We start from the raw sequence: 27,119 nt of genomic DNA, 5'->3' as shown, positions 1-27,119 counted from the left end.
TTGGTGAGCTGAGTGGTGAGTTTTGTATTGTGTTGGTGAGCTGAGTGGTGAGCTTTGTATTGTGTTGCTGAGCTGAGTGGTGAGCTTTGTATTGTGTTGGTGAGCTGAGTGGTGAGCTTTGTATTGTGTTGGTGAGCTGAGTGGTGAGCTTTGTATTGTGTTGGTGAGCTGAGTGGTTAGTTTTGTATTGTGTTGGTGAGCTGAGTGGGAAGTTTTGTATTGTGTTGCTGAGCTGAGTGGTGAGCTTTGTATTGTGTTGGTGAGCTGAGCGGTGAGTTTTGTGTTGTGTTGGTGAGTTGAGTGGTGAGTTTTGTATTGTGTTGGTGAGCTGAGTGGTGAGTTTTGTATTGTGTTGGTGAGCTGGGTGATGAGTTTTGTATTGTGTTGGTGAGCTGGTGAGCTGGTTTAAGGGATTTTGTAGTTTTCGCCAGGACGTGAGCAGAGTCTTAAGACGAAGGGACAAGGGGCCGGGTAGGCGGACGAATCGACAACACTTAGACGGACCAACATGAGGACGGACACACCATGGACCGGATAGGACATACACGCAGATGGAAGGACACACGGACAGGCAGATGGACACGCAGATACATCCGTACGTAATGTGTACGACGTATGTTGAACTTTTTCCACGCCGTACCTATCTCCCGGGAATATCAGCAGGTCACCTGGCGGCTTCCTTCAAAGCGAACGGCTCCGATCTTGTCGCTACACACCGGAGCTGTGTTACACCAGGTTGTCCAAAACGAGCGTAAAGACTTTTATTTAATGACAGAGTTAATACAAAAAAACAGACGTCGCGTGTGTGCCGCGTTGCACTGCGGCGTGACCTACCTTAAATTTTAAATGCTTCTATAACGAAGTTTAACAACGTAAACAGGCAGTAGTTATTACAAACTACGAGCCATTTTACTAATCCACTGCTGGATGACGGCCTGCCTGTCTGAGCTGTGTGTCAGTCGCACGCAGGCAATGCGTGACCATACTCCACCACGCTCGTCGGCGCGGGTTGGCGAAGGGGGCCGGGTGGTGGGAACTGGGTGGTGGAGGGGAGGACAAGACCGCTTCTGACATCACTCGCCATTGATGTTAGACGTGGCCCAAAATCAAACTCGACGCCAAGGTAGCGAGATGTCCACTACCTCGCCTGGTGTACAGGAGGTCGTCGATTCGATCCCGACCCTGACGCCTGCTGTATATTTGGAGTTTGCGGTGTCTCTCTCTGCCCGTGGTCGCGTGAATTTTTTTTCCGGGTCCTCCCGTTTTCCCCTCTAAAGTTAGAAAAATACGTTTCGAATATTTGGCTGGTATTAATGTCCACGTGATAAGCCACTTAATTTGGATATCATTTATGGCCAGGTCGCTACTGAAGAGCGCTATGTATAGCTTAATGGACCTTACCTGGTAAAATAAAATAAAAAATATAGTTTCATAGTTTACAAACTCGGGTCACCAAAGTTGATTGCAGCTCGTGCAGTGACGGCTTATCGCTGTGCCACCGCTCCACCCAAGGTTCATTCCTCGGGCCAAGTCGGATCTAGGGAAATCGGCAGCAGGGTTGAGCGTGGCCAACACCCGTGGATGAAGTATGGTCGAGCACCGGACGATCTTTGCTGTCGCTGTTGTGATTGTGTTGTGGAGCAGGTGCGGGATTTGCCGCGTGCGGTGTAAGGGAAACGCACTTCGGTTCCCAGGTCACCGAGGTTTTTCCTGCCGACATCGATTGACGATCAGCAAACCGCCAACTCAAACTGTGCGATTCCCCCAAGATGACCGAAGTCATTTTCACATCGATTGAGGCAGCAACGTGAGAGCCCTCGACTTTTAGCATTGCCTCGGGTGATCATTGTTGAGCGCGGAAATCTCTCTGCTGAAATATTCCTGAGTGCTACGTCGAGTAGCAGCTTTATCTACAAATAACTCTCCGTTTTATACAACTTGTTTCTTGTTGTTGCTGTTGTAGACAGGGTTGTTGCTTTTCTAAATTGGTTGTTTGTGTTGTACCCTACTCTTATGGGAGTTCACAAGGTTAGAGTTACTCATGAAATTTGTCAATTTGACTGCAAAGAAATGCGTTCGCAAACGAGACCGGTGGAACACACAGGAACACAGATCCCCCGGGTCGTCTGATCCAGGCTGTTGGGGCAAATGCTGCTAGCGACCACCCAATGCAGGCCGGCACGGCACACGAGCTGGTTGAGTGACCATAACACCACGCCCGGCCGCCTTTGTCTCCCCAATACTGATCCTTACACATCGCACCTGGTGCTTATTTTAAGGACGAGTCCAGCTTGGGGTCTAAACTAAACTATTTCTATTTGAACAGGTAAGGCCCACTGAACTATATAGCTCGTTTTCAGAGACAGTGAAATGCTCGGAGACGATTTGCGTTGTATCCGATATCCAATTCGATTTCGTCGAATCAATACTCAATTTAGTTATCGGGTAAACAGCCACGTCACGGCCATCGTGTTGGATTGTGTGGATTCCCTCGGACAATTTGTCTAAACAAGGAAAAGTGGACATAGTAAAACTGTATTTCAAGGAAAGTCTGACCGAGTCTCAAGAATCATTTTAAGGCGGTAAAATATTATTAAACTACTTTTATTTTAACCAGGTGAAGCCAACTGAGCTATGTGGCTCTTTTTCAGAAGCCACCTGACCCCAAATAATAGCTCAATCACGTGGCTTATTGCCTGGAAATGTATCGCAGCCAAATCCTCTTAACGCGTGATGTTCATTCTAAATGTGGAGGTAATTAACCGGAGGACGCGGGAAAAAATCCACGTGGCCACGGGGATAACACGCAAACTCCAAATATACAGCAGCAGGCGTCACGGTGGGAATCGAACCCACGACCTCCTGTATACCAGGCGAGGTAGTTAACATCTCGCCACCGGTATTCCGCCCCATTGGTATATTTGGCCAATTCCCAAACTCCTCGGTTGGTTTTACGTGGAAGGATAACGTGTGGGGGAAAAACCCCACCATGCGTATGCGGAGCACACTCGTAACTCCGCACAGATAGATCTAAGAATCAATGTCCGCATCGCTATCGCGTGTTCGCAACGCATCCCAAGCCTTACACCACCTGGTCATTATCATGGAGTCTCCCGTCAAGGGACGAAAGGGTCTCAACACCTGCTTGGCTTCTGGTGTACGGTGAGGTCGGGCACACTCGTGGTGGTTTAGTCGCAGGCAAAATCGCTGCTTGAGCGATGGTCCCGCGTGATGACGCTCGCGGTGCTGGTCCACGAGTGTCGGACTCGACGACCTCTTGTTTGCAGAGCCGGGCGTTGAGGAGTGCGAGAGAATGGTGCTGTTGGTTCGTGAATGATGTTGTTGATGAGTGGATAATGATGATGCTGTTGATGAGTGAGTGAATGATGGTGTTAGTGAGTGAGTGGATGGTGCTGTTGGTGAGTGAAAGATGTTGATGATGAGTGGATGATGATGATGCTGTTGGAGAGTGAGTGAATGATGATGCTGTTGATGAGTGAGTGAATGAATGATGCTGTTGGCGAGTGAGTGAATGATGGTGTTAGTGAGTGAGTGGATGGTGCTGTTGGTGAGTGAAAGATGTTGATGATGAGTGGATGATGATGATGCTGTTGGAGAGTGAGTGAATGATGATGCTGTTGATGAGTGAGTGAAGGATGCTGTTGACGAGTGAATGGTGCTGTTGATTATTGAATTATGCTGTTCGCGAGTGAGTGAATGATGTTGTTGGTGAGTGAGTGGATGGTGCTGTTGGAGAGTGAATGGTTAATCTGTTGGTCTCTGATCTCGCTCCTGCAGGCAGTCGAGGCTGAGCGCGCCCTGTCGCGATGTTTTACTACCACGTGCCTCAGGCGCTGGACAGCGACTGCTATGAGGCAAACACACGTGAGTTTACGCACCGCGTGTGTGTGTCACAGGCAGTCTATGTGTCACAGGCAGTGTGTGTCACAGGCAGTGTGTGTGTGTGTGTGTGTCAGAGGAAGTGTGTGTGTCACAGGCAGTGTGTATGTTTGTCAGAGGAAGTGTGTGTGTGTGTGTCTCACAGGCATGTTGTGTTAGTGTCAAATGCAGTGTGTATCACGGGCAGTGTGTGTGTGTGTCACAGGCAGTGTGTATGTATGTCAGAGGAAGTGTGTGTGTGTCACAGGCAGTGTGTATGTGTGTCAGAGGAAGTGTGTGTGTGTCAAATGCAGTGTGTGTGTGCATCAGCTGTTGTAAAATGACTATCTACTTGAGTGTTTAGTTTACGTGACGTCTTGCACGGATGACGATCCCGTTTGGCCAATTTCCCGGCTATTTTGCACTCGAGATCCGTGGGGCAGCGTGAGTGCAGCTACAACAACAACAACAATGCACCGATATTGTCGAGAACGAGCGCACAGGGTCCTTGATGAATATTGCACAACAAGCGAAGTGTACACACACGCACGTCTGTGTTCATATACAACTCATACAATTTCTAGTCCAGACATTATACAAGTTTCCACGAATAAAGTCGCGGAGTTGGGAGCAATATCTGAAGTTATTGGTTTGGGGGCGGTATAAAAAAATCATTAAACGCAATAACTACGAATTTAAAGTTACAATTGTATTCTTGAGCATGGCTGCAGTATGTTCAGGATATAAATGTCGAGGTCTGCTGCTGTCCACGAAGAGAGGGCTTCAGCACGTAGAGAGAGTTCGTGTCGTTGTCCTATAATCCTCCTCCTCCGTTGAAGAAGCGCAGAACACGGTGGGTTCACTGTGTGGGGGGTCCATAGTTGGGTTTGCACGGCGACAGCAGCGTTGTACCAACGCGCGGCACACCACGGGCAGCGGAGTCGAGTCGGTGAAGTGTTGAATAGGAAGAGGAACGGGAACGAGAATGAATGGGAAGTAAGAGGAAAATGATGGATAAGGACAGAAAAAACGGGAGAGATGAGACTTGGAAGGGAGAGGAGGCTGCATCTGCGCCTCTACGCTTCTGCATGGAGCGGCTGTTTGTGCTTCGCAATTTTACAAATATTGTGGATATTCATTATAGACTCCACGCCGTGCCCTCGTGCATGCAATACACATTATATACTGCATTACAGCATTCCGGTGTGTTTAACGTACACATTAAACGACGTAACGGTATTGTGTATACTGCACTTAAATGCAACATGTTTTTATTTTGCCCATCACATTCTTGACCTCTGTTTCGTTTTCCACCTCGTTTGCCATGCGTCTACAGCTCGGCTTGGCATTGTAGTGGGGAGCGGTGGCACAGTGGTGAGCGCGCGGCGCTACGAACCCAGCGGCCCGAGTTAGATTCCTATTCACGGCCAACACCGGTGACGATTATCTGAACCGGTCATGGGCCCTCCCGTAGGTAGACTCAGCCTCAAATGAGTACCTGGTGTGGTGTGTAAACATCGCTACTAGAATCGCAAAGACGGTCGGGCGTAGTACTGGCCACCCACCCCCTCGTGTGCCGGGCCAACCTTCATAGGGGCCTCGCTAACAGCGATTTTCCCAACAGTTTGTTAAGGCTACACGGGGGACCTTTGTCTTTGTGCATCTGTGCGCGCGCGCCACGCAGATGGTTCGCCTTAGGGTTGATTATCGCGCACTCCCACGCGTGCACTCGCTCTGGTACGCGCACTTCGATGTACAGAGACAGTCACTTGTTTTAAAACAAATACAAGACAGCGACACCCTGTGTAGTGTGAAGAGACCCAATGAAGGGCGACACGGCACACGAGGAGGTGGGTGGGTGACCACCAACCACGCCCGGCCGCCTTTGTCTCATTCGAGGCTGAGTTGACCTAGGGGAGGCCCAAGACCGGTTCAGAAAAATAGTGACCGAGGAACGAATCCGGGTCGCCAGTTTCGTAGCGCAGCGTACGCGTGCACACACGTGCACGCACACACGCACGTGCACACGCGCGCCCTGCGCAAGGGAGGCTTTATCCGCGTCCATTAGGCAGGCGGTGCGCGCCAAGTCCTCGGAGAGACGCCGACTCCCAACAGGCTGGAGTCGTCACGACCACCACCCATCACTCGCAGCAGCAGCAGCAGCGTCGTCGGTGAAGTCTCGCGCACTTACAAGGGGCGATAGTCCTGAGCCCTTGTGTCAATCCACTGCTGGATCCACGCCTTGTAGGTCACGCAGGACGCGGGGGGGGGGTGAATTGTTTGGTCATACTTCACCAGGGGGGTCTGTGCAGGCTGGTGAAGTGGGCTGACGCAAAGGGAGGGTCAGGACTGGTTCAGGTATCACTCACCGGCGATGTTAGCCACGGGCGGAAATCGAACTCGGGTTATCTCATGAATTGCGCTAACCCACTGTGCCTATCGTATATAAAACAACAACAACAACATCGCATAAATGTATGTTGAGCTTCTTTCGCACCGTACGTAGCCAACCGTGATTATTATCCAAGCAATGTGTCACTCTCAGACACAAATGGGTTTATGAAGCGAGGGAGCCTCGGATCGATTCCGATATCACTCGCCGCTGATGTTGGTTACAGCCAGGAATCGGACTCGGACGGCAGCGTGCTAACCACTGCGCCACCGCTCCTCTCGCTTTGTGCGGTAGATGCGTTGCAAAAAAAAATGCGCAGGAAGTGAAACTGCACGGGACAGATGGCTGTCGAGCAGCGCACACAGTACACACACAGTACACAGTACACACACACAGTACACACACACAGTGCACACACAGTGCACACACAGTACACACACAATGTTCACAGTACACACACAGTACACACACAATGTACACCGTACACACACACAGTACACACACAGTACACACACAATGTACACACACAATGTACACCGTACAGACACACAGTACACACACAGTACACACACAATGTACACACACAATGTACACCGTGCACACACAGTACACGCACACTCTTGTCCGACCGCATAGCCGCATGCGAGTGAAGTTAGGCCACACAAGAGACAATTTTTGTTAGAAATCGTTTGGCCGCATCTCCTGCACGAAATCGCACAAAGCGAGCCTGCGTAGAGCGAGTGAAACCTCTACAGTCCTTGTCAATTATATACATATACTGTACATACACCGTGTGACGTTTTGATATAACATTTAAATGTTAATGTAGTCTCCATGTAATGCAAATATATGCATAATTGTTATTTTCCAAGGCGATACATTTTGGTCGTATTTGGCATAATGAAATAGATGTTGTTGTTAAGACCGAAGACAGAAAATAAAATTAGGCAAAAGGCACATTTGTAAAAGATACCCAATTATTGGAACCAAAAAAACTTGCAGTTCGGTGAAAACATCATAATTATCATCAGAATTATCATCTAATTACCATCATAATTATCATCATCATAAAGATGGTCCCATTCATTACAATACAAGTAACGTTTATATATCTTTCGTAGAATATAGACCGCGTAACAGGTCGTGGGGCTTACGTAAGCGAACGTAACATTATTTTTTGATTATTTTCTTTGAACCTATCTACGTGACTTTACCGAAAGACCCAATAATATGAACGTAACATCACAATGAATATGCAGACAACAGTCAATGCTATACCGCGATCAGGCCGAGTAATTTTCAGTGTTTGGTCACGGCCACCGTTGATACAAAAAACAAAAACCAAGACCAACCCAGAGCCGGTTTCGACGTTTCTTAAGTATCATCAGCAGGATGCGTGTCCCGCGAAACAGATGCTAATGGCTGGCAGGTGTTATCAGGCAAAGCGCCTCTTCAATTATTCATCATTACTTTGTGCAAGACGGAGGGGGACCGTTGTGAAGTGGGTTCAGCCGGAACGTCGGTCAACACGCGGGTGTTCAGGCATTGTCCTCGTAGTAGAAACGATGTGTGGGTCAATCCACTGCTGGATGAGGGTCTCCTCCAAGCCGTGCCGGTCGTGATGGGTTGGTGGGGGAGTTGTTTGACCATACTTCACCACTCTGGTCACTGAATGCGGGGAGCATAAAGCAGCATGTTTTCTCTCTATAGGCAATAGCCTACAACACCCGCTGTATCCATGCCTCGTTTAGTTTAGTCATTTGCTTGGTTTAGTAATTATGCAAGCCGTTTTTCGATTACAAATGTAATTGTAGTATTACTGTGGACGGGTAGCAGGTTTAATTTGCCTTCTATCGGCTTTAGCGTCACACTCCACGGGAGGAGAATTACTTATTTCGGTGATGATGGGAATGTTATAATTGCAATTGTTTAGCACGAGACTTAAATCTAAAGCAACGTGCACCTTTAGGCTGACGCTTGCCCTCCGAGTGAAATCAATCAACCGGCAGATCGTATGTTTTTTCGGACCCACGTTGGAACCTTTAAAACAATTTTTTTGTCTTTGAGGATAATTGTCCGTTATGGCAGCTCTCTATAAAATAAAGCACAACCTCGACCGTGGTTGTGCAACGTTTCATCTCCCGAGCCGATCGAGGCCACAGTTAAAGATTTACATCGGCTACTGGCACGTGATTACACCATAACAAACACCCACGAAGAAGACCATCGCTTTGTGATACTTTATAGTTGTGTTTGAGAGCACCTATTGAAGTTAAAAGGCATTATTTGGAGGCAGTGTTAGACAATAAATAACAGACTCAAAAACAATTATAAATGTATATGGGACCTCCTTTGCCAGTACCAATATATGAGAATAGGTTTCCCCGCCTTGTTCTGGCAACAAAACAGTTGTGTTAAGATGTTAAAACACCAAAGCTGTCTCTGGTGTGGACCAATCAGTTTCAAAGACAATGCATTTCTTTTCGGAGCGTGTTTTTTGTTTGCATTCTGACCACAAGCATTGTGGTTAATGCAGACATGATTCCTTGTAAAGGGGTTCAGTTTGGTGTTTAACCATCTTAACACCTGTTTTGTTGCCAGAAAAAAGGTGGAAACCCTATTCTCACAATTAGATATATAATCGGCAGCGTTTCTAGCAATGGCCATTAATCACGGTCTATCTGCTACGAAGGACATTTGCCTTAAACGTCGCCTATTTAATTTGTATGACCTTCATTGTGTTCCGAATGATGATAATATTAACAGCACAGAACCGGTTGCTCACTTAACGCTGAGTCAACCTAGAAGAATCCCATGACATATTCAATATCACTGGCGCGGTGTTGCACCATCGTATCCAGGGATTGAACCGGGAGATTTGAGTTTGTAGCTGGGCGCGAGAACCACTGAGACGCACAAAAAAAAGACAAAGATCTCCCGTATAGCCTTGGCAGACTGTTGGGGCAAGTGTTGTTGGCGAGCACCTATGAAAGCCAGCATGGCATACGTAGGGGTGGGTGGCCAGCACCACGCCCGCCCGCCTTTGTTTCCCCAGTGGCGATGTTTACTCATCGCCCCAGGTACTCATTTGAGGCTGAGTTGACCTCGGGGAGGCCTAGGCTTGGCTCAGATAATCGTCACTGATTTTGGCCATGAGTGGGAATCGAACTCGGATCGCCAGGTTCGTCGCGCAGCGTAGCGCTAACCGCGACACGACGGAGCGAACGAACGCCCATTGAAACGGACACAAACGCACGCACACTCACAGACGCACTCGTACACTAAGACTTAGCCAAAGACCCCGTACAGCCGACGTAGATTGTTGGAGAAAGTGTGTTTACGAGGGGATGGATGGCGAGCACCACGCCCGACCGCCTTTGTCTCCCGAGTGAAGACGTAAACAGACCTAACCAGGTGCTCCTTTGAGGCCAAGTCAACCTTGGGGAGGCCAGTTCAGATAATCGTCACTGGTATCGGCCGTGAGCGGGAGTCGAACTCGTGTCGCCGGGTTCGTAGTGCAGCGCTCAAACCACTGCGCCACCGCTCCCCATCCCATACACACACACAGGCGTACGCCTTACACTCACACACACAGGCGTACACACACACACGCACACACAGGCGTACACACACACGCACACCCAGACGCATCAGCGCGTCCCGTATCGCGTGTCGCTTCGTCCTCCCGGGGTGGGCGAGGGATCATGATCCCGTATCGAACCGTGTGTTTGTTTGTGTCCAAGTGCTCTGTCAAAATATTTGGGGTTGCGTTATGCGCCGACATGACCGCGAGGCTGACCCGTACACAGATGGGGGTACTGGCCGAACTCAACCACCACCACCACCACTACCACCACCTCCACTACCCCCCTCCCCCGCCACCATCACGACCACCACCAGCCCTCCTCCATCACCACCACCCCATCCCCTATCACTATTCTCACCACCACCATCATCACTCCTCCCCCACCATCACCACCATGAGAAACATCATCCTCAACTCATCACCATCACCATCCTCAACTCATCACCACCACCACCACTCTCTTAGCACCATCACCACCACCACCACCACCACCACCACCACCAACACAATCTAAACACCGCGTCCTCCCCCTAACCCCACATTAGCAACATCGTCAACCATCACCCACCGACTTCCCTACTCCTTCCAACAACCCGCTGTTTCTCCAAATTAGTCGTGTCCCTTAGTTTTCCCGTCCGCGCTGTGCGTCAGTCCGTTCGCCTGTCTGTCTGTCCGTCTGTCTGTCTGTCCGTCCGTCCGTCCGTCCGTCCGTCCGTCTGTCTGTCTGTCTGTCTGTCTGTCCGTCCGTCTGTCCGTCCGTCCGTCCGTCCGTCCGTCTGTCCGTCTGTCCGTCCGTCCGTCCGTCCGTCCGTCCGTCCGTCCGTCTGTCTGTCCGTCCTGTCCGCCGTTTGTCTCTCCGCCCATTCATTCGCCTGTGGTATCCCTCCGTACGCGTGTATCTGCCGGGCTCTCCCTCCTACATCGCCGTCCTCCCCCCCCCACCACTACCTCCCCACCCCCTTTCCCTGTTGCTCGCCATGCATAGTTGATGGCAGGAGTTGGCGACTTGTCGATTGCTCATTGATTGAGCATTAGGCCGCGCGCACGCGTTCCTTACCGAGGGGGGCTCCTAGAAAAAAGGGGTTACGAGCCGCGGTGACCCCCCCCCCCCGCGCGCAGAATTACACGTGGCGGCCAGGCGGGGTATTTAACGGCGCTCTCATTAGCAGATGAACACACACAGAGACCAAGATCCCCTCCCACGTGTAGCCTGAAACAGACTGTTGGGGACGGTGCTGTTAGCGAGCAGCACCTATGAAGGCCGGAACGGTGCACGAGGGAGTGAGTGGCCTGAACCACGCCCGACCGCCTTTGTCTCTCTAGCGGCGATGTTAACACACCGCACCGGGTACTCATTTGAGGCTGAGTCGATCTAGGGGAGACCCAGGACCGGTTCAGTTATTCGTCACGGGCGTTGGCCGTGAAGCCGAAATCGAACTCGGGTCGCCGGGTTCGTTGTGCGGCCCGCGACCGCTCCCCCCCCACACACGGAGAGATGTTGTCCACTGTCCGAGTTGTTCTCTCCTCTCCTCCCTCTCCACCGCCTGCGATCCATCTCCACGGACACCCCACATGGCCTCCACGCCCTTCCCCGTTGAGAACTTCTCGCGATCTCCTCTTGGGTCCTCTGGTACCCCTCCGTCTGTGTCTTTGCTCTCGGCTCTCACGGTCTCAACTTCCTCTCCTTCCAGCCGAGTCTTCCCACCTGCTGCTGCTCGGTCTATCCTCGCTCAGCGTTCTCCTTCTCCCTGCTGCTGATGCTGCTGCTGCTGCTGATGATGATGATGCCACGGGCACACGTCGACTCACGTCCTCATTTCTTGCAAGGTCCCTTCCACTTACTCCTCAACATAGCCATCTCTGGCATTCTTATTTATCCAACATGTAAACAAAATCACGTTGTAGTTCATCAGCCCATTGGCTTGTCAGACCAACGTTACCAAGTGGTATTTGTTTCAGGAAGAAAACTCTGGACCGGTTTCGGCCTTATGGGTCTCATCAGTGCTCCAGGCAGCACGATGTGATTCTAGCGATGACAACGAGAATGGCGAAACTGCTCGTGAGTTCTGCTTCTCTTGGATTTTGCCCACGACTCTGAACGGTATCTCGTGAAGAACAGCATCACCGTCGTGTTCTCTGTATTATCATACGACGTTCTGGGAAGGAAGACGCACCCCAAACGTATACGGGTGTCAATCAAGTTCTACAGATCTGATCTCGCACACATCTACCGGATTATAAGGCGCACCTCTGCATTTGCTCAAATACAGAAGGCATTGGCTCTCTTGTAATCCGAGAAGTACGATAAATATATCATCGTGATGCGGTTTTATGTTTGTGTAATTTTTATTTGTTTAAATCATCATCATCGCCTGCGTCGTTATCGCTTTTATCAGTGGTAGCAATAGCATCGCTAACAATGCCATCAGCAGCTGCAGAATCATCAGGAGCAGCAGCAGCAGTATCCGTCATCGGTAGCAGCAGTAACAAGATCATTTAGCGTCTTCCAATCACCATTCATGAACTACAGCAACGCTATCATCATGTGCAGTAACAACAACATAATCATCATCATCCTCATCAGCAGCTGCATCGTGGCTATCACAAATATCATCATCAATAGCAACATTAGAAATAATCAGCTGCATCAATCAACATCATTTTCATCGGAATCATCATGAACATGATCTTCATCAGCATCATCATGAACATAATCTTCATCAAAAGCAGTATGTCGTCGTTGTCTTCATCGTTATCACCATCGTCAGCAGGGGCGAGTTAATTATGAACATTAACAATAATTCATTATTCGGAGTCGGGATAAGGCATTAAACAGTTATGATCAAGACATTAAAAATGCACGCTTATAATGTGTGCGTTACTTGTCAATTTCCGGGCAATCGATTATGACTTTAATAAAGCAATTACAGCACAAACGTCGATATGGTAGCTCTGAGAAAATTCTATTAGTCCTACGTTTACAAAAGGTAACTTATACTTTTACACAAACGCGCGGATTTATATGTTTAGCTGATGAAAGTGCAACAATTGAAGCCGTAGATTGACGATGAATTGAGCTACAGCTATTTCACGTACACGATGGGATATAGTGGTGGCGTGCATGAGTGTGTGCATTGCAAAACGAACCTCCGACCACGTAAGTTCGATCCCCGGTCACGGCGAACACGTGGCGAGTGATGTCCGACCAGAGTGGTGAAGTATGCTCAGAGAAAAGGTCCAACGACCGACAACGGCCAGTGGAGGCCTTCATCCAGCAGTGAATTGACCAAGGGCTGTAACATATATTATTTATATATATTTTTTTATTTTAACTTACGACGTCTAAATTAACACTAAGAATACACTTAAATGGAGGAGACGGAGCGATGAAATCGGCTCGTATGCAGGTGCTAGGTGGATGATCACATTGTAGGATCGTAAAAGGTGGCGACGGTTTGGGAGGGGGGGGAAACCTTCACCTAGCAGTGGATAGGTCGTGGATAATTACAATAATGACGAGGATGTGCTTTACGAAATTAGATCCCTTCTCGCAAGGAACCATTGCGACCCATTAATTGCTTCGGGACAAGTATTAATATAGAACTATGATTGATGGTGGGGGGTTTTTTTCTTCTCGAGATTTCACGTGCAGTTAATTTCATAATTTGCTGTTGACACTTTGGGATCGCATTGCGCTGCCTTTTGACATCCATTTCACGCGAACAATCGCCTAATTGCTTGTAAAAATTACTGAACTGCTATCATGGGGAATCGAATTGTCACTTCCTTGCTAACTGGCACTGTGGCAAACGTATTGGTCCCTATGAGGATATATATGTCGAGTTCAGAAGGTCACATCAAGTCGAGTGGTCAAGCCCGGCCACCACATCTCACAGTCGCCTGCCTCTTTCTGCGAGTTCCCAAAGTTGTTACAAAGTTGACACCCGATCTCAAAATTCCACCCGTAGAGTTTCATCAACACCACCACCATCACCACCATCAGCACCATCACCACCATCATGAATTCAGCATAGCCCCACAGTGTGAGTGCGGTCACCAGCGTCGCACCGTAGACCACACAACAACGCCACCTGGCCTCGTCCGTCATTTGCCGGCAGCATTTCAGACAATCGCCACGCGGCTCCTCCCGAGCCCGTCGCTCGCCAACTCCCACATGGACGTGTAATCAACGTCGTTGATCAACTTCCCACCGTGTGAAAGAAGAATTCTCATTATCCGCATTTAGGTATTTGGCTGTGAGTGTACAGTACTTGGTTATTATATTCTGTCTACTCGCTATACTCACCATATGACGTTATGTTTCCCTACCTGTTGTGCAGTTGATATGTCAATCAACAACCAGTCTAATCATCATCATCACCACCGTGAGCCACCATCACCTCCAATCCGGCGTGAGATCTTCCCATTGATCGTCTACCCCCTGGGAACCACTCTGCTACCTGCCCTCCATCCTCATCACCGTCATCTTAACCACCTCGCCTGGTATACAGGAGGTCGTGGGTTCGATCCCGACCCTGACGCCTGTTGTATATTCTGAAACTTTGTATGGTCTTTCTCCCCGTGGTCCCGTGGATTTTTCTCCGGGTCCTCCGGTTTCCCCCATCCACATTTAGAATTGAACATCACGCGTTCAGACTATTTGGCCGCGATACATTTCCACGTGACGATACGCCACTAAGTTTGAGCCATCATTTGCGGCCGGGTCGCTTCTGGATAAGAGCTGTATAGCTCAGCGGGCCCTGGTTAAAATACAAAACTAGTTTGAGTTTACCCCGCACACGATGTAGCACCCATCACAACCTCCTCACCCTGCCTACGCCTCCATCATTCGCCTGCCACCGTTCTGTTCCGAGCGACCTCCCAAGCGCCGCTCCGGGCGGGCTACGCCACCAAACGCGAGTGCCGCCACCACCACTGCAGCGAGGATGAGACGAGGGCATGGCCGTCTACTGCCATAGATGGGGGGCAGGGGAGGGGTTCGTTGTCTAGTGGAGAGGGGCGGGAGGTGGTGGGGTCCATCGGGAAAGAGATGGAGCAAAGAGAGGGAGAGTGGGGGGCAGGGCTGATGGGGGGAGGGGGGGGCAACGAGCGGGGGGGGGTAGGAGCAGGGCGTCGGCTGGGAATGCATTAATAGCGTTTCAATTTCCTACTAAAGGGATTTGAATCTCCGCTGGGGATAAGAGGCAATAGTGGCAGATGGACACGTACTCTCTCCGCGCTCCCATCTCCCTCCGCACGTGCAGTTTGATGACATGCTCGCGTTGCGTATACGTCTGCCTGCCGCCAGTAGCAATAGGTGCTCGCCAGTAGTGCTTGGGCGCATTGTAGGATTGGCAACAGGAGCATTTAAAAGTGTTGTTGTTGTAGTTGTTGTTGTTGTGGTTGTTCGGAAACAATGTAAGGAAATGGAGAGAGAGGAAGACCTAACGACGACGTAAGAGATTGGTGCCAGAGTGATGTGGCACTACTTGAGAATATTGGCACAAGACATAGATCGTGATGATGAACAGTGTTTGCCCCCCCCACGATTAGAGCTAACCACGCCCGGCCGCCTTTGTCTCACCGTAGCAAACACTCATTTTTGGCCGAGTCATCCTACGGTAGAAGTACACCCGATTTTCGTTTCAGTTTGCCACTCCAAAATTGCTGTACATAGAAGTCAAACCGTCAAGCAAACTTTTAACCACCGTCACACTGTTAATCACCAACAACCCTTTCATCACCAACAGCCCTTTGTAAATCCACTGCTGGATGAGTGCCTCGTGACTTCGTGCGAAGAAAGGGGATTGTTTGACTATACTTCACCACGCTGGTCGAGTGAGGGTTGGTGTTCACGGAATACAATACGTTGGAGCGTAGAAGAACCGTACAATAAATAAAACAAAATCCTCGACTGCCCTGTGCTGTTCTATTTGTATAACACCTGTTATGCACGGGTCGCCCATCGAGGTACTAACCAGGCTCAACCCCGCTTGGCTTCCAAGATCTGACGAGTTTGGGCGCACGCATGTGGTATTGATGTTGTCCATGTGTCCAGAAAATCCTCGCCGGGTCTCGAAGACATTTGTTGCAGGAGGACGCTGCGATATTTGGATATTTGGCCAATATATATATATTTTTTTAATAATAACAAATGTAAGTACCTGACGAAACCCGTCTCACACACGAGGGGATAACGCAACAACTGGGCTCACAGATGGGTGCACGATCCCACTTGCTGTACTGCCAAATTTCGGGTCCACCACGTACGTAGCACGGCGCGAGTTTGGAAGCTGGCGACGGTCTGGTGTCAGGTAGCTCCAAAGTTTGAGGGACACTGCTGATGAGATCCAAAATGTCGAAAGCGGTGCAGAGTTTGCTACGGTTAAACAAATACCGCACGGTATCATCGGTCTGCGATGCCACTCGGCTGATGGACGAGGCCATGTCCATATTTGTACGTGAAGACACGGAACGAAGCTGGGCTAATATTTGTGTTTTCCCGGTCGCTTGATCTTGGGGGGTGGGGCGCACCCCTTCTCGCTGTGGAACATCTTCCAGTGGGAGCCGGGGAACTTCCGTCATCGGCCGACTTCGAAGAGGGCTTCTTCCGACGCAAGCAGAGGCGCAACCGCACCACGTTCACCCTGCAGCAGGTGGGCGCCTCCTGGAGACTCCGCAGCATTTCACTCAAATCGCATCCAACTTTGTGGTGTCGCGTTGGCAGCGCTGCACAAGCACAGATATAGGACAAGCGCAAAAAACAACAACAATTCAGAGTTCGTACCTACCTCTCTGCCTGACATGAATATAATTGGTAACGTTTCGGGCAATGGCCCTTCTTCATAGCACATGATTAGATGTCGATTTAAAGCTTTCGTGACTGCAGGGATTCATCTTCTTGGTTCTTTCGGTAAAGTCACGTAGAAGGGAAATAATAAAATAATAAAAATACAACATTATAAAATACAATTCTCACAACGTTTCGGCCACAACGCAAGCAGCCGTCCTCAGGTGAAGAACAGGTCTGTCGAAAAGACATTCAGACGCTGTCTTATATTTTTACCAGGTAAGGCCAAATTGAGCTATTTTTTCAGAAGCGACCTGGCTACAAATGGATGGCTTAACAAAGTGGCTTATTACGTGGACATTTAAAAGAGCTAAACCATCATCAGCCACTAGCAGCATAGGCATCATCTTGCAGTACTATGAACAATAGTATCGTTAGCAACACGAGTATCATCATCAATCTGTGTTATCACCAGTGGCAATATTGTCATCAGATGCCCGGCCGATTTTACCTCCTCGGGAAGGCCCAGGACCGGTTCGGATAATCGTCACCAGTGCTGGCCATGAGCGGGAATCAAACTCGGCCCGCCGGATTCGTAGCGCAGCGCGCTCACCGCTACACCACCGCTCCCCGTAGTACGCGCGTGCACGCACACACGCACACAGACACAACTTGACACTCGCGTGACGTTCTTCCTACATCTTGACAGCTGGAGGAGCTGGAGTCGGTCTTTGCTCAGACGCACTACCCAGACGTGTTCACGCGGGAGGAACTTGCCATGAAAATCAACCTCACCGAGGCACGAGTCCAGGTAACCACACCTTTACTCTGTCAAGACAAATACACCCCCCCCCCACCCACTCCGTATAGCCTGTAACAAACTGTTGGGGCTCAAGTGCTGAAGGTTGGCACTGCACACGAGGGGGTGGGTGGCCGGGCACCACGCCCGGCCACCGCCTTTTCGCCAGGTACTCATTTGAGGCCGAGTCGACCTAAGGAAGGCCCAGGACCGGTTCAGACAATCGTCACTGGTGTTAGCGGTGAGCGGGAATCGAACTCGGGTCGCCAGGTTCGTAGCACAGCGCGCTAATCACTGCGCCACCGCTCCTCACTTGCATACATGCTCTGACCTGCCATACACGTGTGCATGTGAATTCGTATCTCGCTCGATATGCCGGCCACGGCACTGAAATGTATTTTGAGAGCTATTACCAACTAGCACTGGCGTTTGCTTATTCAGTCAGGAAAAGCGTTTTGGTGATTCGAGTATATAACAGTTTGTGGAAATTGATTGGACGAATACACAAAAAATGGAGATCCTTGGCAGACATAAAAGTGACGCATTCTTTCCATTGAAGACCGGGATAAATACGCACACAGCCTGCTGATATTCTACTTGGAATAAATGCGTTTTAGGAAGGAGCGGTGCATATAAAAAAAATAATGATAAATGTATTTCTAAAATGTTCTATAAGTGGAGTCATTTAGCCCGCATAGCTAATGGCACACGCTACAAACAATTTATGAGAAAAAAATGGATCCCACCCTTTTATTCCTGCAGCTTCCCCGACTCCCGCTGTACATTCGCCAGCAATCTCATGAGTCGACAACATTATTATTATTATTTGGTTATTTTGTTGCTGCGTTTGGCAGTGGTGCGAAAGCACAAACAACAATCAACTCATCTTCTTGGTCCTTACGGTAAAGTCACGTAGAAGGGAAATAATAAAATAATAAATATTTCACATAATAAAATACAATTCTCACGACGTTTCGTGAGCAGCCGTCCTCAGGTGAAGAACAGGTCTGTCTTTCCGACAGCTGCTTGCGTTGTGGCCGAAACGTCATGAGAATTGTATTTTATTATGTTTTATTTTCATTATTTCCCTTCTACGTGACTTTATCGAAAGAACCAAGACGATGAATCCCTGCAGTCACGAAAGCTTTAAATCGAAACAATCAACTCAACAACGTTCGCAAAATAACATGTGCTATGGAGAAGGGTAATTGCCCGAAACGTCGTCTGTGATATTTTTTGTTTACCCTTTAAGGCCACGGTTGTTGTTGTTGTCCGGTAGTCATTCGGACGATGTGACTCGCCATGAGCGAATGCCTCGCAATCCGAAGGTTGCTAGTTGACATCCTGATTACCGGTGGGGGGCAGGGGGGTATTGACTCGGCCCATCATTTTCACCGGGGTCGATAAAATTAGTACCACTTTGTCACCGGTGGTTGTCCTACCGGTAGCCTCGCCCCAGTCGTGGTAATGTGAAATGTCCACCACTGGCTCAGGGCTGTACATAGCAGCTGAGCGCAGCCTCAATCCTCATTTTGGCAATAACTCACTTTAACATTTTAACGATGTAGCGATAGCTTTTTTACAATCGGTTTATAGGCACACGATTCACGCATCGAATCGAGAGCATTAATAGATTATTGATTTTATGCATTTTTTATGCAACCTATTTGCGCATTGTAGGTACATTTAGGCTAACGGAGCGAATCGAACTGTAAAAACGAGACGGAAAGACTCAAAAATGTCGAACCGATCATTGCCTCGACTCGCAACAATCACACATTCCTCGAATCTTGACAATCACACATTCATCGAATGGCGACAATCACACGTTCATTGTCCAGGGGCGCGGTAAGCCGTTGTTGTTACCGAGGGGCTGAGCACACCTTGGCCGGGTCACATCCCCCTCAAGTCCTCGATTGGCGCGGCTAACGTACCTTGGTGGTGACTGATGAGTATCGTTAGCGCGCCGCTTCCAAACGGTTGGGGCTCATGTGGCCGCGGGTGGTAAGAAACGAAGTCGCGAGCCGGCTGCGTGCCTCGCTCCTCCTACCCCCCCCCCCACGCGCTCCCAACTCCCACCCCCCACCGCCCAACCCGTCCTCCCACCACCCTCCCTCTACGCACCCCACCTCCATCCCCCTCATCCACCGCTACCTCCACCCCCCGCCCCCCAGCACCACCAACCACTCTCCATTAAGGGGCCGAGAGGGTGAGCGCCACGCATGAATCAGCGCCGTGTTCCCGGAATGAAGGGGCCGTGTTCCCGGGCATGCGAACATCTCTGGCTTGGAGCCGAGTCGCCTCTATCCCCCTCCCCATCATCCCCCCCCTATCCAACCCCCCACCACCACTCCCACAGCCTTTGCTTTAATATCGCCGGCCACTAATGTGGAATATTAGATTAGGCTGATTAATCGCTCATTCATAATTAAGGGAGGCGAATGGGAGGCTTCGCGTTGTCCCATTGAGAGTTTTCTCAACAGACAGACGCTGCCTGGACCCACCCTTGCCGACGTTGCTGCTCCTGCTGCTGCTGCTATATTATTCGTGTGCGTAATGTATCCCTTCATTGGCTACGGATGTCTCAGTCACTACAAGAAGTCACTCGGTACTTGGTTACATACGCTGGTTCAGGAACCCGCTTCGTTCAGGATTCCAACGGTCTGTGACATCGCAGTCGTATGGTGAGGGCATTCATCCAGCAGCAGATCGACCATGGCTGATGTATCAATAATGTAGCGGATGAGGATTGGAAGTGTTCGCCTCGCAATCGATGATTATGGGAGACCTTCATGGTGGATAGACCATGGCTGATCGTGTGAACATTACAGCGGATGATGATGATGATGATTGGAAGTGTTCACCTCGCAATGAACGATTATGGGAGATCTTCATACAGCAATTGATAGACCATCGATGATGTTGCTAACAAGACCTTACGATTGCGAGTTGAGTTATTTGACCAGTACGCCGTCCAGACGGATATAATCACCGTCATTGATGAGTCTTTTTAATGTAATCGATATTCACATAAGTGGGGATGGATTTCGGATGTGCGGATGCCGGTTCACCACCCCCACTCCAGCGATCCGATTATTCGTTTTCGCGGTTAATAGTCGGAATTCGTCTCAGTTGTGTTGTGTATTTTTTTTAAAGCCTATAACACCTGTTATGCATGGTTGTCGATCAACCAAGCACTAAACCCCTTTACATGTTGAAACTAAATGGCCATGCGTGATTTATTACATATGTTGTTTTAAATGTACATTTTAAACCTAGTTTTATATTGCAGCACGGACGGAATGTTCCTCGCAATAGTGGAACAACAATGGGTTCGTGAAGCCGTCTGCGCAGACACTTGAAGTGCAAGGCCCTCGCACGCGTGGCGGGATTTCTCGCCGGAACTTCGGGAGACAAGTCCGTTTGCTCATTGAATTGAATTTCACATCGTTGCGTTTGCATTTGTTTATTTCCATGATCCTATTATAATTAGACTCTCAACGACTTGGTACGAGATCGTTTTTCACGGAAAACTATGCAGCTGCTGGAGAATGACCGCACAATCATGTTTGAAGTTACTTCTGCAAAACAATGATTTGTTTCCACCGTAAGGGCACTACTTTTAAATACCCCTCAAATAAAGTCCATCGCTTGCCAATCAAAGACGCTTTTTTATTTTTGCAGTTGGAATATTGCGCGTTCGGTGATAATCAAATTACATTAAATTGAATGCAGTTACATTGAATGATATGAATATGATTGGCATTCAACTCGCTACACTTGAATAACTTTTTGTTTTAATCCAGGGCAATTGAAAGCTGGATTCGAACCCAAGAACTCAAATGGGAGTGGCTGATTGTCTGTACCCCCCCCCCGTCACCTCTTTATATTCGTGATATTTTAAAGTCGTGCCTTTTCATTGACACAATACAATCATTGCCTCTGCACCACCGAGACACGCACGACCGTGCAGGCGAATTAACGTGCACGTGCAGGCACGAGGCAGCGGATGGACGAGCAGACGCTGAGAGACACGGAACCATTGGGGGAGGCGGGGCCGACACGGGGAGACGGGGGAACCCACAGCAAGACACGGAGAGGCAGCAATGGGGAGAAGAGAATACAACAATACAACTATAGGCAGGAGAAGAGGCGATTAGGTGAGTTAGATAAGGGAGAGACAGTTGGATGCGCGCGGAGACGCGAGCAAGACCAACAAGATATTGGTCACACACGGGGAGGGGGAGACCAGGGCCTTGGGGAGCTGAGGTTAGGAATGGAAGGATGCAAGCAGCGAGATAAGGTGGACACGGGGAAGGTGGACACGGGGAGACACGCGTTTGAGACGCGGTGTTGGAGTGTGGGACGAGAAGAGCGAGGGAGGAAGGCGGGGGAGCAGGGGGTGGGGGGGGGTGGGTGCAGGAGTGGGGGGGGTAGAGGGAGGTTGGAGAGGGAGGAGAGGGTGAATGATAAACTGCTAACGCAATTTTCGCGGCTCCGCTAACTCGGTTACGCGCTGGCTAACAGCGTTAGACAGCGAAACGGCCTCACTGTTATCCGCCACAAAACTGCTTTGGGGCGTAGGGGCCGCGCCCGACGCGAGAATCGCGTATTAAGACCTAACTCAATTCGGGAGCGTGTCAGGAAATCGCCTGATAATGACCCAAGGCGTTGAGATGGCTTAACAAGGTTACTCTAATAGAATTGTAGAGCGCAAAAAAAAAACTCGATTGGGTTTTAAAGAAGAATTGAAAAATTGTGCAGGCGCGCGGTTTGTGGAAGTTTTGGGGCGGCGGTGGTAGACGTCAGCGGCTCGATTTCAGCCGGAGCTGTCCAGGGCTGAGCTCCTGAAGAAGAGATTTTTTTTCAGCCCCCTGCTCTGTTGTTGATGGGGTTCCAACAAATATTTCACGGCAAATGCAATGCCCTGATTGCGACGGTGGATGTGTCGGCACTGTGATTATCATGATGCTTGTACACGGAAGCAGTTATAAGCCGCTTTTTATCGGCCTCACCGTCACACTCCATGGTAGGCGAATTATTTTAATAACTGATAAAGGCGAGTCGCCCGAAACGTCGATGTCTTTCTTTGCTCTTAATGGCAGTAAAAAAAAGAAACATTTTAATTATTTTTAAACGAACCTATTGATTAGTGTTCGATAATTATGTATGTGTGCGAATACATTATTTATTTGTCTGTCGCATGTCAGCGTGTGTGTGGTAGTTTAACAATCTTAGGAAGAAGTGGAACACTGCGTTTAAAGTAATTTAAGCGTCAATTCATTGACGGAAGTGTAAAAATTAGACTCGAGGTAGATGTTTACCTGCCCAGCGCTTGGCACAGCTATTAACCGTGGCTGGGAATCGAACTCAGGGGACCCTGGGTGTAGCTTAGTGTGCCGACGGCTGTCCCACCGCTCCACCTACCCTGCATTAAGTACAGTATACATATATGACATGTAAATACTGTATACTTTGTACATATGTACAATATGGGTGTTTAAATCAGATAAACATTAAAGGACGTGAGTTTTTGTATGAGTGGCTGCGAGTATGAAAGTGCATTTTAACAAGAAGTTACGATGGTCGTGACACATTCCTAATTAACCCAAATTCTTTATAGATAAGTGTATAATAAATTGACGTTTCTGGCAGTGGCCCTTCTTCGGAGTCGAGAGAGAAGGTGGAGATATTTACAGAGACTTCAAAAAATGCGATCTCCAGATATTGAGGCAATCACTCTGCACTTCCTATACCCTAAAGGGGGGCTATTGCCCGAAACGTCAACCTACCCTTCATATACCCCCGCCCCCCAACACACATATCAAACCATACACCACCTCCACATCACCAATCTCCACATCACATTACCACCCACACATCCCCTACACCGCACATCACCCCCCCCCTCCCTCCCATCCTCCTCCTCCTCACACTCTCCATGTCACAGTGTCGCTCAAACCGCGTTACACTCTGCCCGCACATTCAACCTCCACCTCCCTCTGCTCGCACAGCTGATTTCATTTCAGTGTTATTTATTTTACTTTGTTATTTTATATATTGTTTAAATATAGGGGAATGTACCGCGCAGTGTTGTATATATATATTTCTCATATCGTGCGCGCGTGTGCGTGTGTGTGTGCGCGCGCCGAATATTTCTGCGCGTGATTTGATTTCGCCTTATCGGGTTTGTGTTGTATTTTATCGCATTACTCTACACTCGCCTTTATTGAGGAGGTCGGGAACAACTGTAAGCGAAATATCCCGTATTTCATTGTTTTTTTGGACATCGCAAAGTCCACCATGCGATATAAAAACATCGATATAAATATATAATAATTACTGCTCCCCCCACCCCAGCCAGCCCTCCCCTCTTCTCCACACAAAAAAAACTCCCATCCCATTAATTTGCGTCTGAAACAGAATTTTGCCTAAATCCGAGCTTCTAAGGAATTGCAAATATCGGTTGGACTGCCACGCGACGGACACTCCTCCTGGTGCGGCACGGCGGCTGGACAAAGTTGTGGCCCTCTCTCGGCGAGGTGTCGATCAGAGGTCGCTTCAAATGTTCTCGCGCGTGGCTCTGTGAAATCTGCTTCAGCGGGCCGTTCTTTGAGTGCTCCACTGCTCTCTGCGACAGATCCAAATGGATTCTCCTGTCGCTGTTTTGTTTTTGTGGTCGCTATGAAACAATCGATACAACTTGTTTGTATTATGATCCAATTTAGTTTCGCAAAGCACTCCAACTGTCATCGGTGTGATTGCTGTGCGCCTTACAACAGCTGTTGTAGGCACCGTGCATATTCGCTGTGCAGTCATCCAGCTGTGCATTGATCATAGGTCATAATATTGATGATGAATTGCAGCAAACCGTAGACTCCACGCGTGTAATAACTTAATGGCTGCATGCCGAAGTTAGATGAGTCGTAATAATCATAATCAGACTTTTGTCAATCGACTGCTGGATGAAGGCATCGCTCTGTCGTATCGATCTTAGTGGACTGTTTGACCATACTTCACCACGCTGCTCGGCGTGGGACGGTGACGGGTGGGGGGGGGGGGAGCCCACAACCGGTCGGATATCGCTCGGGAATTAGCCGTGGCGCGGAATCGAACTGAGGTCGTCTGGGTTCGTAAGTGCAGTGCGCTAACCATGTCGCCACCGCTCCGCCCGCAATTGTAAAGTCAACATGGGGGAGTGATTTTTTTTCTCTATCAACATTTATACAAAAAACAAGCCTGAAATCTGCCGACGTTCAGTGCAGTTAGGGAACTCTTCTTAATCAGAGGGAGGCACGGCACACGAAGGGGAGTGGTTGGTTGTGGTATTGATAGTAAAGGTGGTGGTGGTGGCTTCAAAGTGAACCTAGCCTGGCACCAAGCCGCCGTCGTGACATCACCACCGCTTTAGTGTCGAATGGCGGCTGTTGTTGCTATCGTTGTTGTTGTTGTTGTTGTTGGCAGCCTTGGGATCAACTACGTACCCGCGTGCGCCCGGACCGCCTTTGTCTCCCTAGCGGTGAAGTTGACGTCCATGGAACGCGCGCGCACACCAACAACGCGTGGCGCGTGACTGGTGACAGATGCCGCTTGCACGCTCGCTCACTGCTCGCGCGCTCTCAGAGTAAACATCGCTCGCATATTAGTAGCGGGGGGGGGGGGGGTCTATGGAAAGAAATCAGTGGGGGGGGGGGGGGGCTGAACAAACGCTCCCAATATTAACAAGAAGCGAATAATTAGAGGCCAAGCAAAGCGATAATGAATAACTAAGGCGCGCTAATGAGTGATGCATGATCATTTCCCAGCGCCGCGCTTTCGAGATATTGATAAATGCCGAGCCGTTCGCTGGCGCTAATTGTCTCTGACGCCTGCCCAGCGATTAAACGCCTCCATCAATCTCAGCAGACATGTTTGCATTTCGCCCCCCCTCCCCCCTTATCCCCCCCCCTTCCCCTCCCATCATTCCTTCTCATCTCCTTCCTTCCCCCTCTCACCATTCCTTCCCATCTCCCCCCCCCCCTCCCGCCCTCCTCCGCCCCCCTCTCGACGTCTCTTACCCCACCGTACTTGCAGACTATGCCCGAACGTCATTAAAATGTCATAAACGCAAACGTAATGGAAGAAAATTGCTCGCATTAATAGCCTTGAATATTGAAATGTAATATATATACAGCAAGAAAAGAAGCCAGGAGAGAGAGAGAGAGGGGGAGAGTGGGGAGGAGAGGATCGTTTATTGAATTAGATGCCCCCGCTCGTGGCAGGGAAGTTACGCGGAGTGCGGAGCGATACCATTACCGCCGACTCGAGAGGGAGCTTGCACCGGGGATAAGCGGGGGAGTGGGTGAGAGGCTAAAGGGGCATCCCTGCAATGTTGTCGCTCAAGCCGCCGCTGACGGAAGAGCCTCACTCCGGAGGGAGCTTTGCCGAGTTTCTCCTGGAGAGGAGAGGACATCGTCACGATCAGCATATTGATTGAGACTGTCGGAGGAATCAGATAAGCCACGAAGCTTTTATTTGTATTCTCTCTCACAGATGGTCCAGTTATGGGCGGTGTCACCACGTGACACGATGGCCAAACGTCTCCCAAGTGGTGGAAGTTACCAGAGGTGTGGACTCGAGTCATGTGACTTGGACTCGAGTCAGACTCGAGTCATGAATTTGATGACTTGCGACTCGACTTGGACTTGCATAACAATGACTTTGTCCCACCTATGAGATGTGGACTCGAGTCATGTGACTTGGACTCGAGTCAGACTCGAGTCATGAATTTGATGACTTGCGACTCGACTTGGACTTGCATAACAATGACTTTGTCCCACCTATGAGATGTGGACTCGAGTCATGTGACTTGGACTCGAGTCAGACTCGAGTCATGAATTTGATGACTTGCGACTCGACTTGGACTTGCATAACAATGACTTTGTCCCACCTATGAGATGTGGACTCGAGTCATGTGACTTGGACTCGAGTCAGACTCGAGTCATGAATTTGATGACTTGCGACTCGACTTGGACTTGCATAACAATGACTTTGTCCCACCTATGAGATGTGGACTCGAGTCATGTGACTTGGACTCGAGTCAGACTCGAGTCATGAATTTGATGACTTGCGACTCGACTTGGACTTGCATAACAATGACTTTGTCCCACCTATGAGATGTGGACTCGAGTCATGTGACTTGGACTCGAGTCAGACTCGAGTCATGAATTTGATGACTTGCGACTCGACTTGGACTTGCATAACAATGACTTTGTCCCACCTATGAGATGTGGACTCGAGTCATGTGACTTGGACTCGAGTCAGACTCGAGTCATGAATTTGATGACTTGCGACTCGACTTGGACTTGCATAACAATGACTTTGTCCCACCTATGAGATGTGGACTCGAGTCATGTGACTTGGACTCGAGTCAGACTCGAGTCATGAATTTGATGACTTGCGACTCGACTTGGACTTGCATAACAATGACTTTGTCCCACCTATGAGATGTGGACTCGAGTCATGTGACTTGGACTCGAGTCAGACTCGAGTCATGAATTTGATGACTTGCGACTCGACTTGGACTTGCATAACAATGACTTTGTCCCACCTATGAGATGTGGACTCGAGTCATGTGACTTGGACTCGAGTCAGACTCGAGTCATGAATTTGATGACTTGCGACTCGACTTGGA

Source organism: Lampetra planeri, chromosome 9 (assembly GCF_965212315.1).
Source record: "Lampetra planeri chromosome 9, kcLamPlan1.2.h2, whole genome shotgun sequence".
NCBI lineage: Eukaryota > Metazoa > Chordata > Hyperoartia > Petromyzontiformes > Petromyzontidae > Lampetra > Lampetra planeri.
This window is presented reverse-complemented; position numbering follows the sequence as displayed.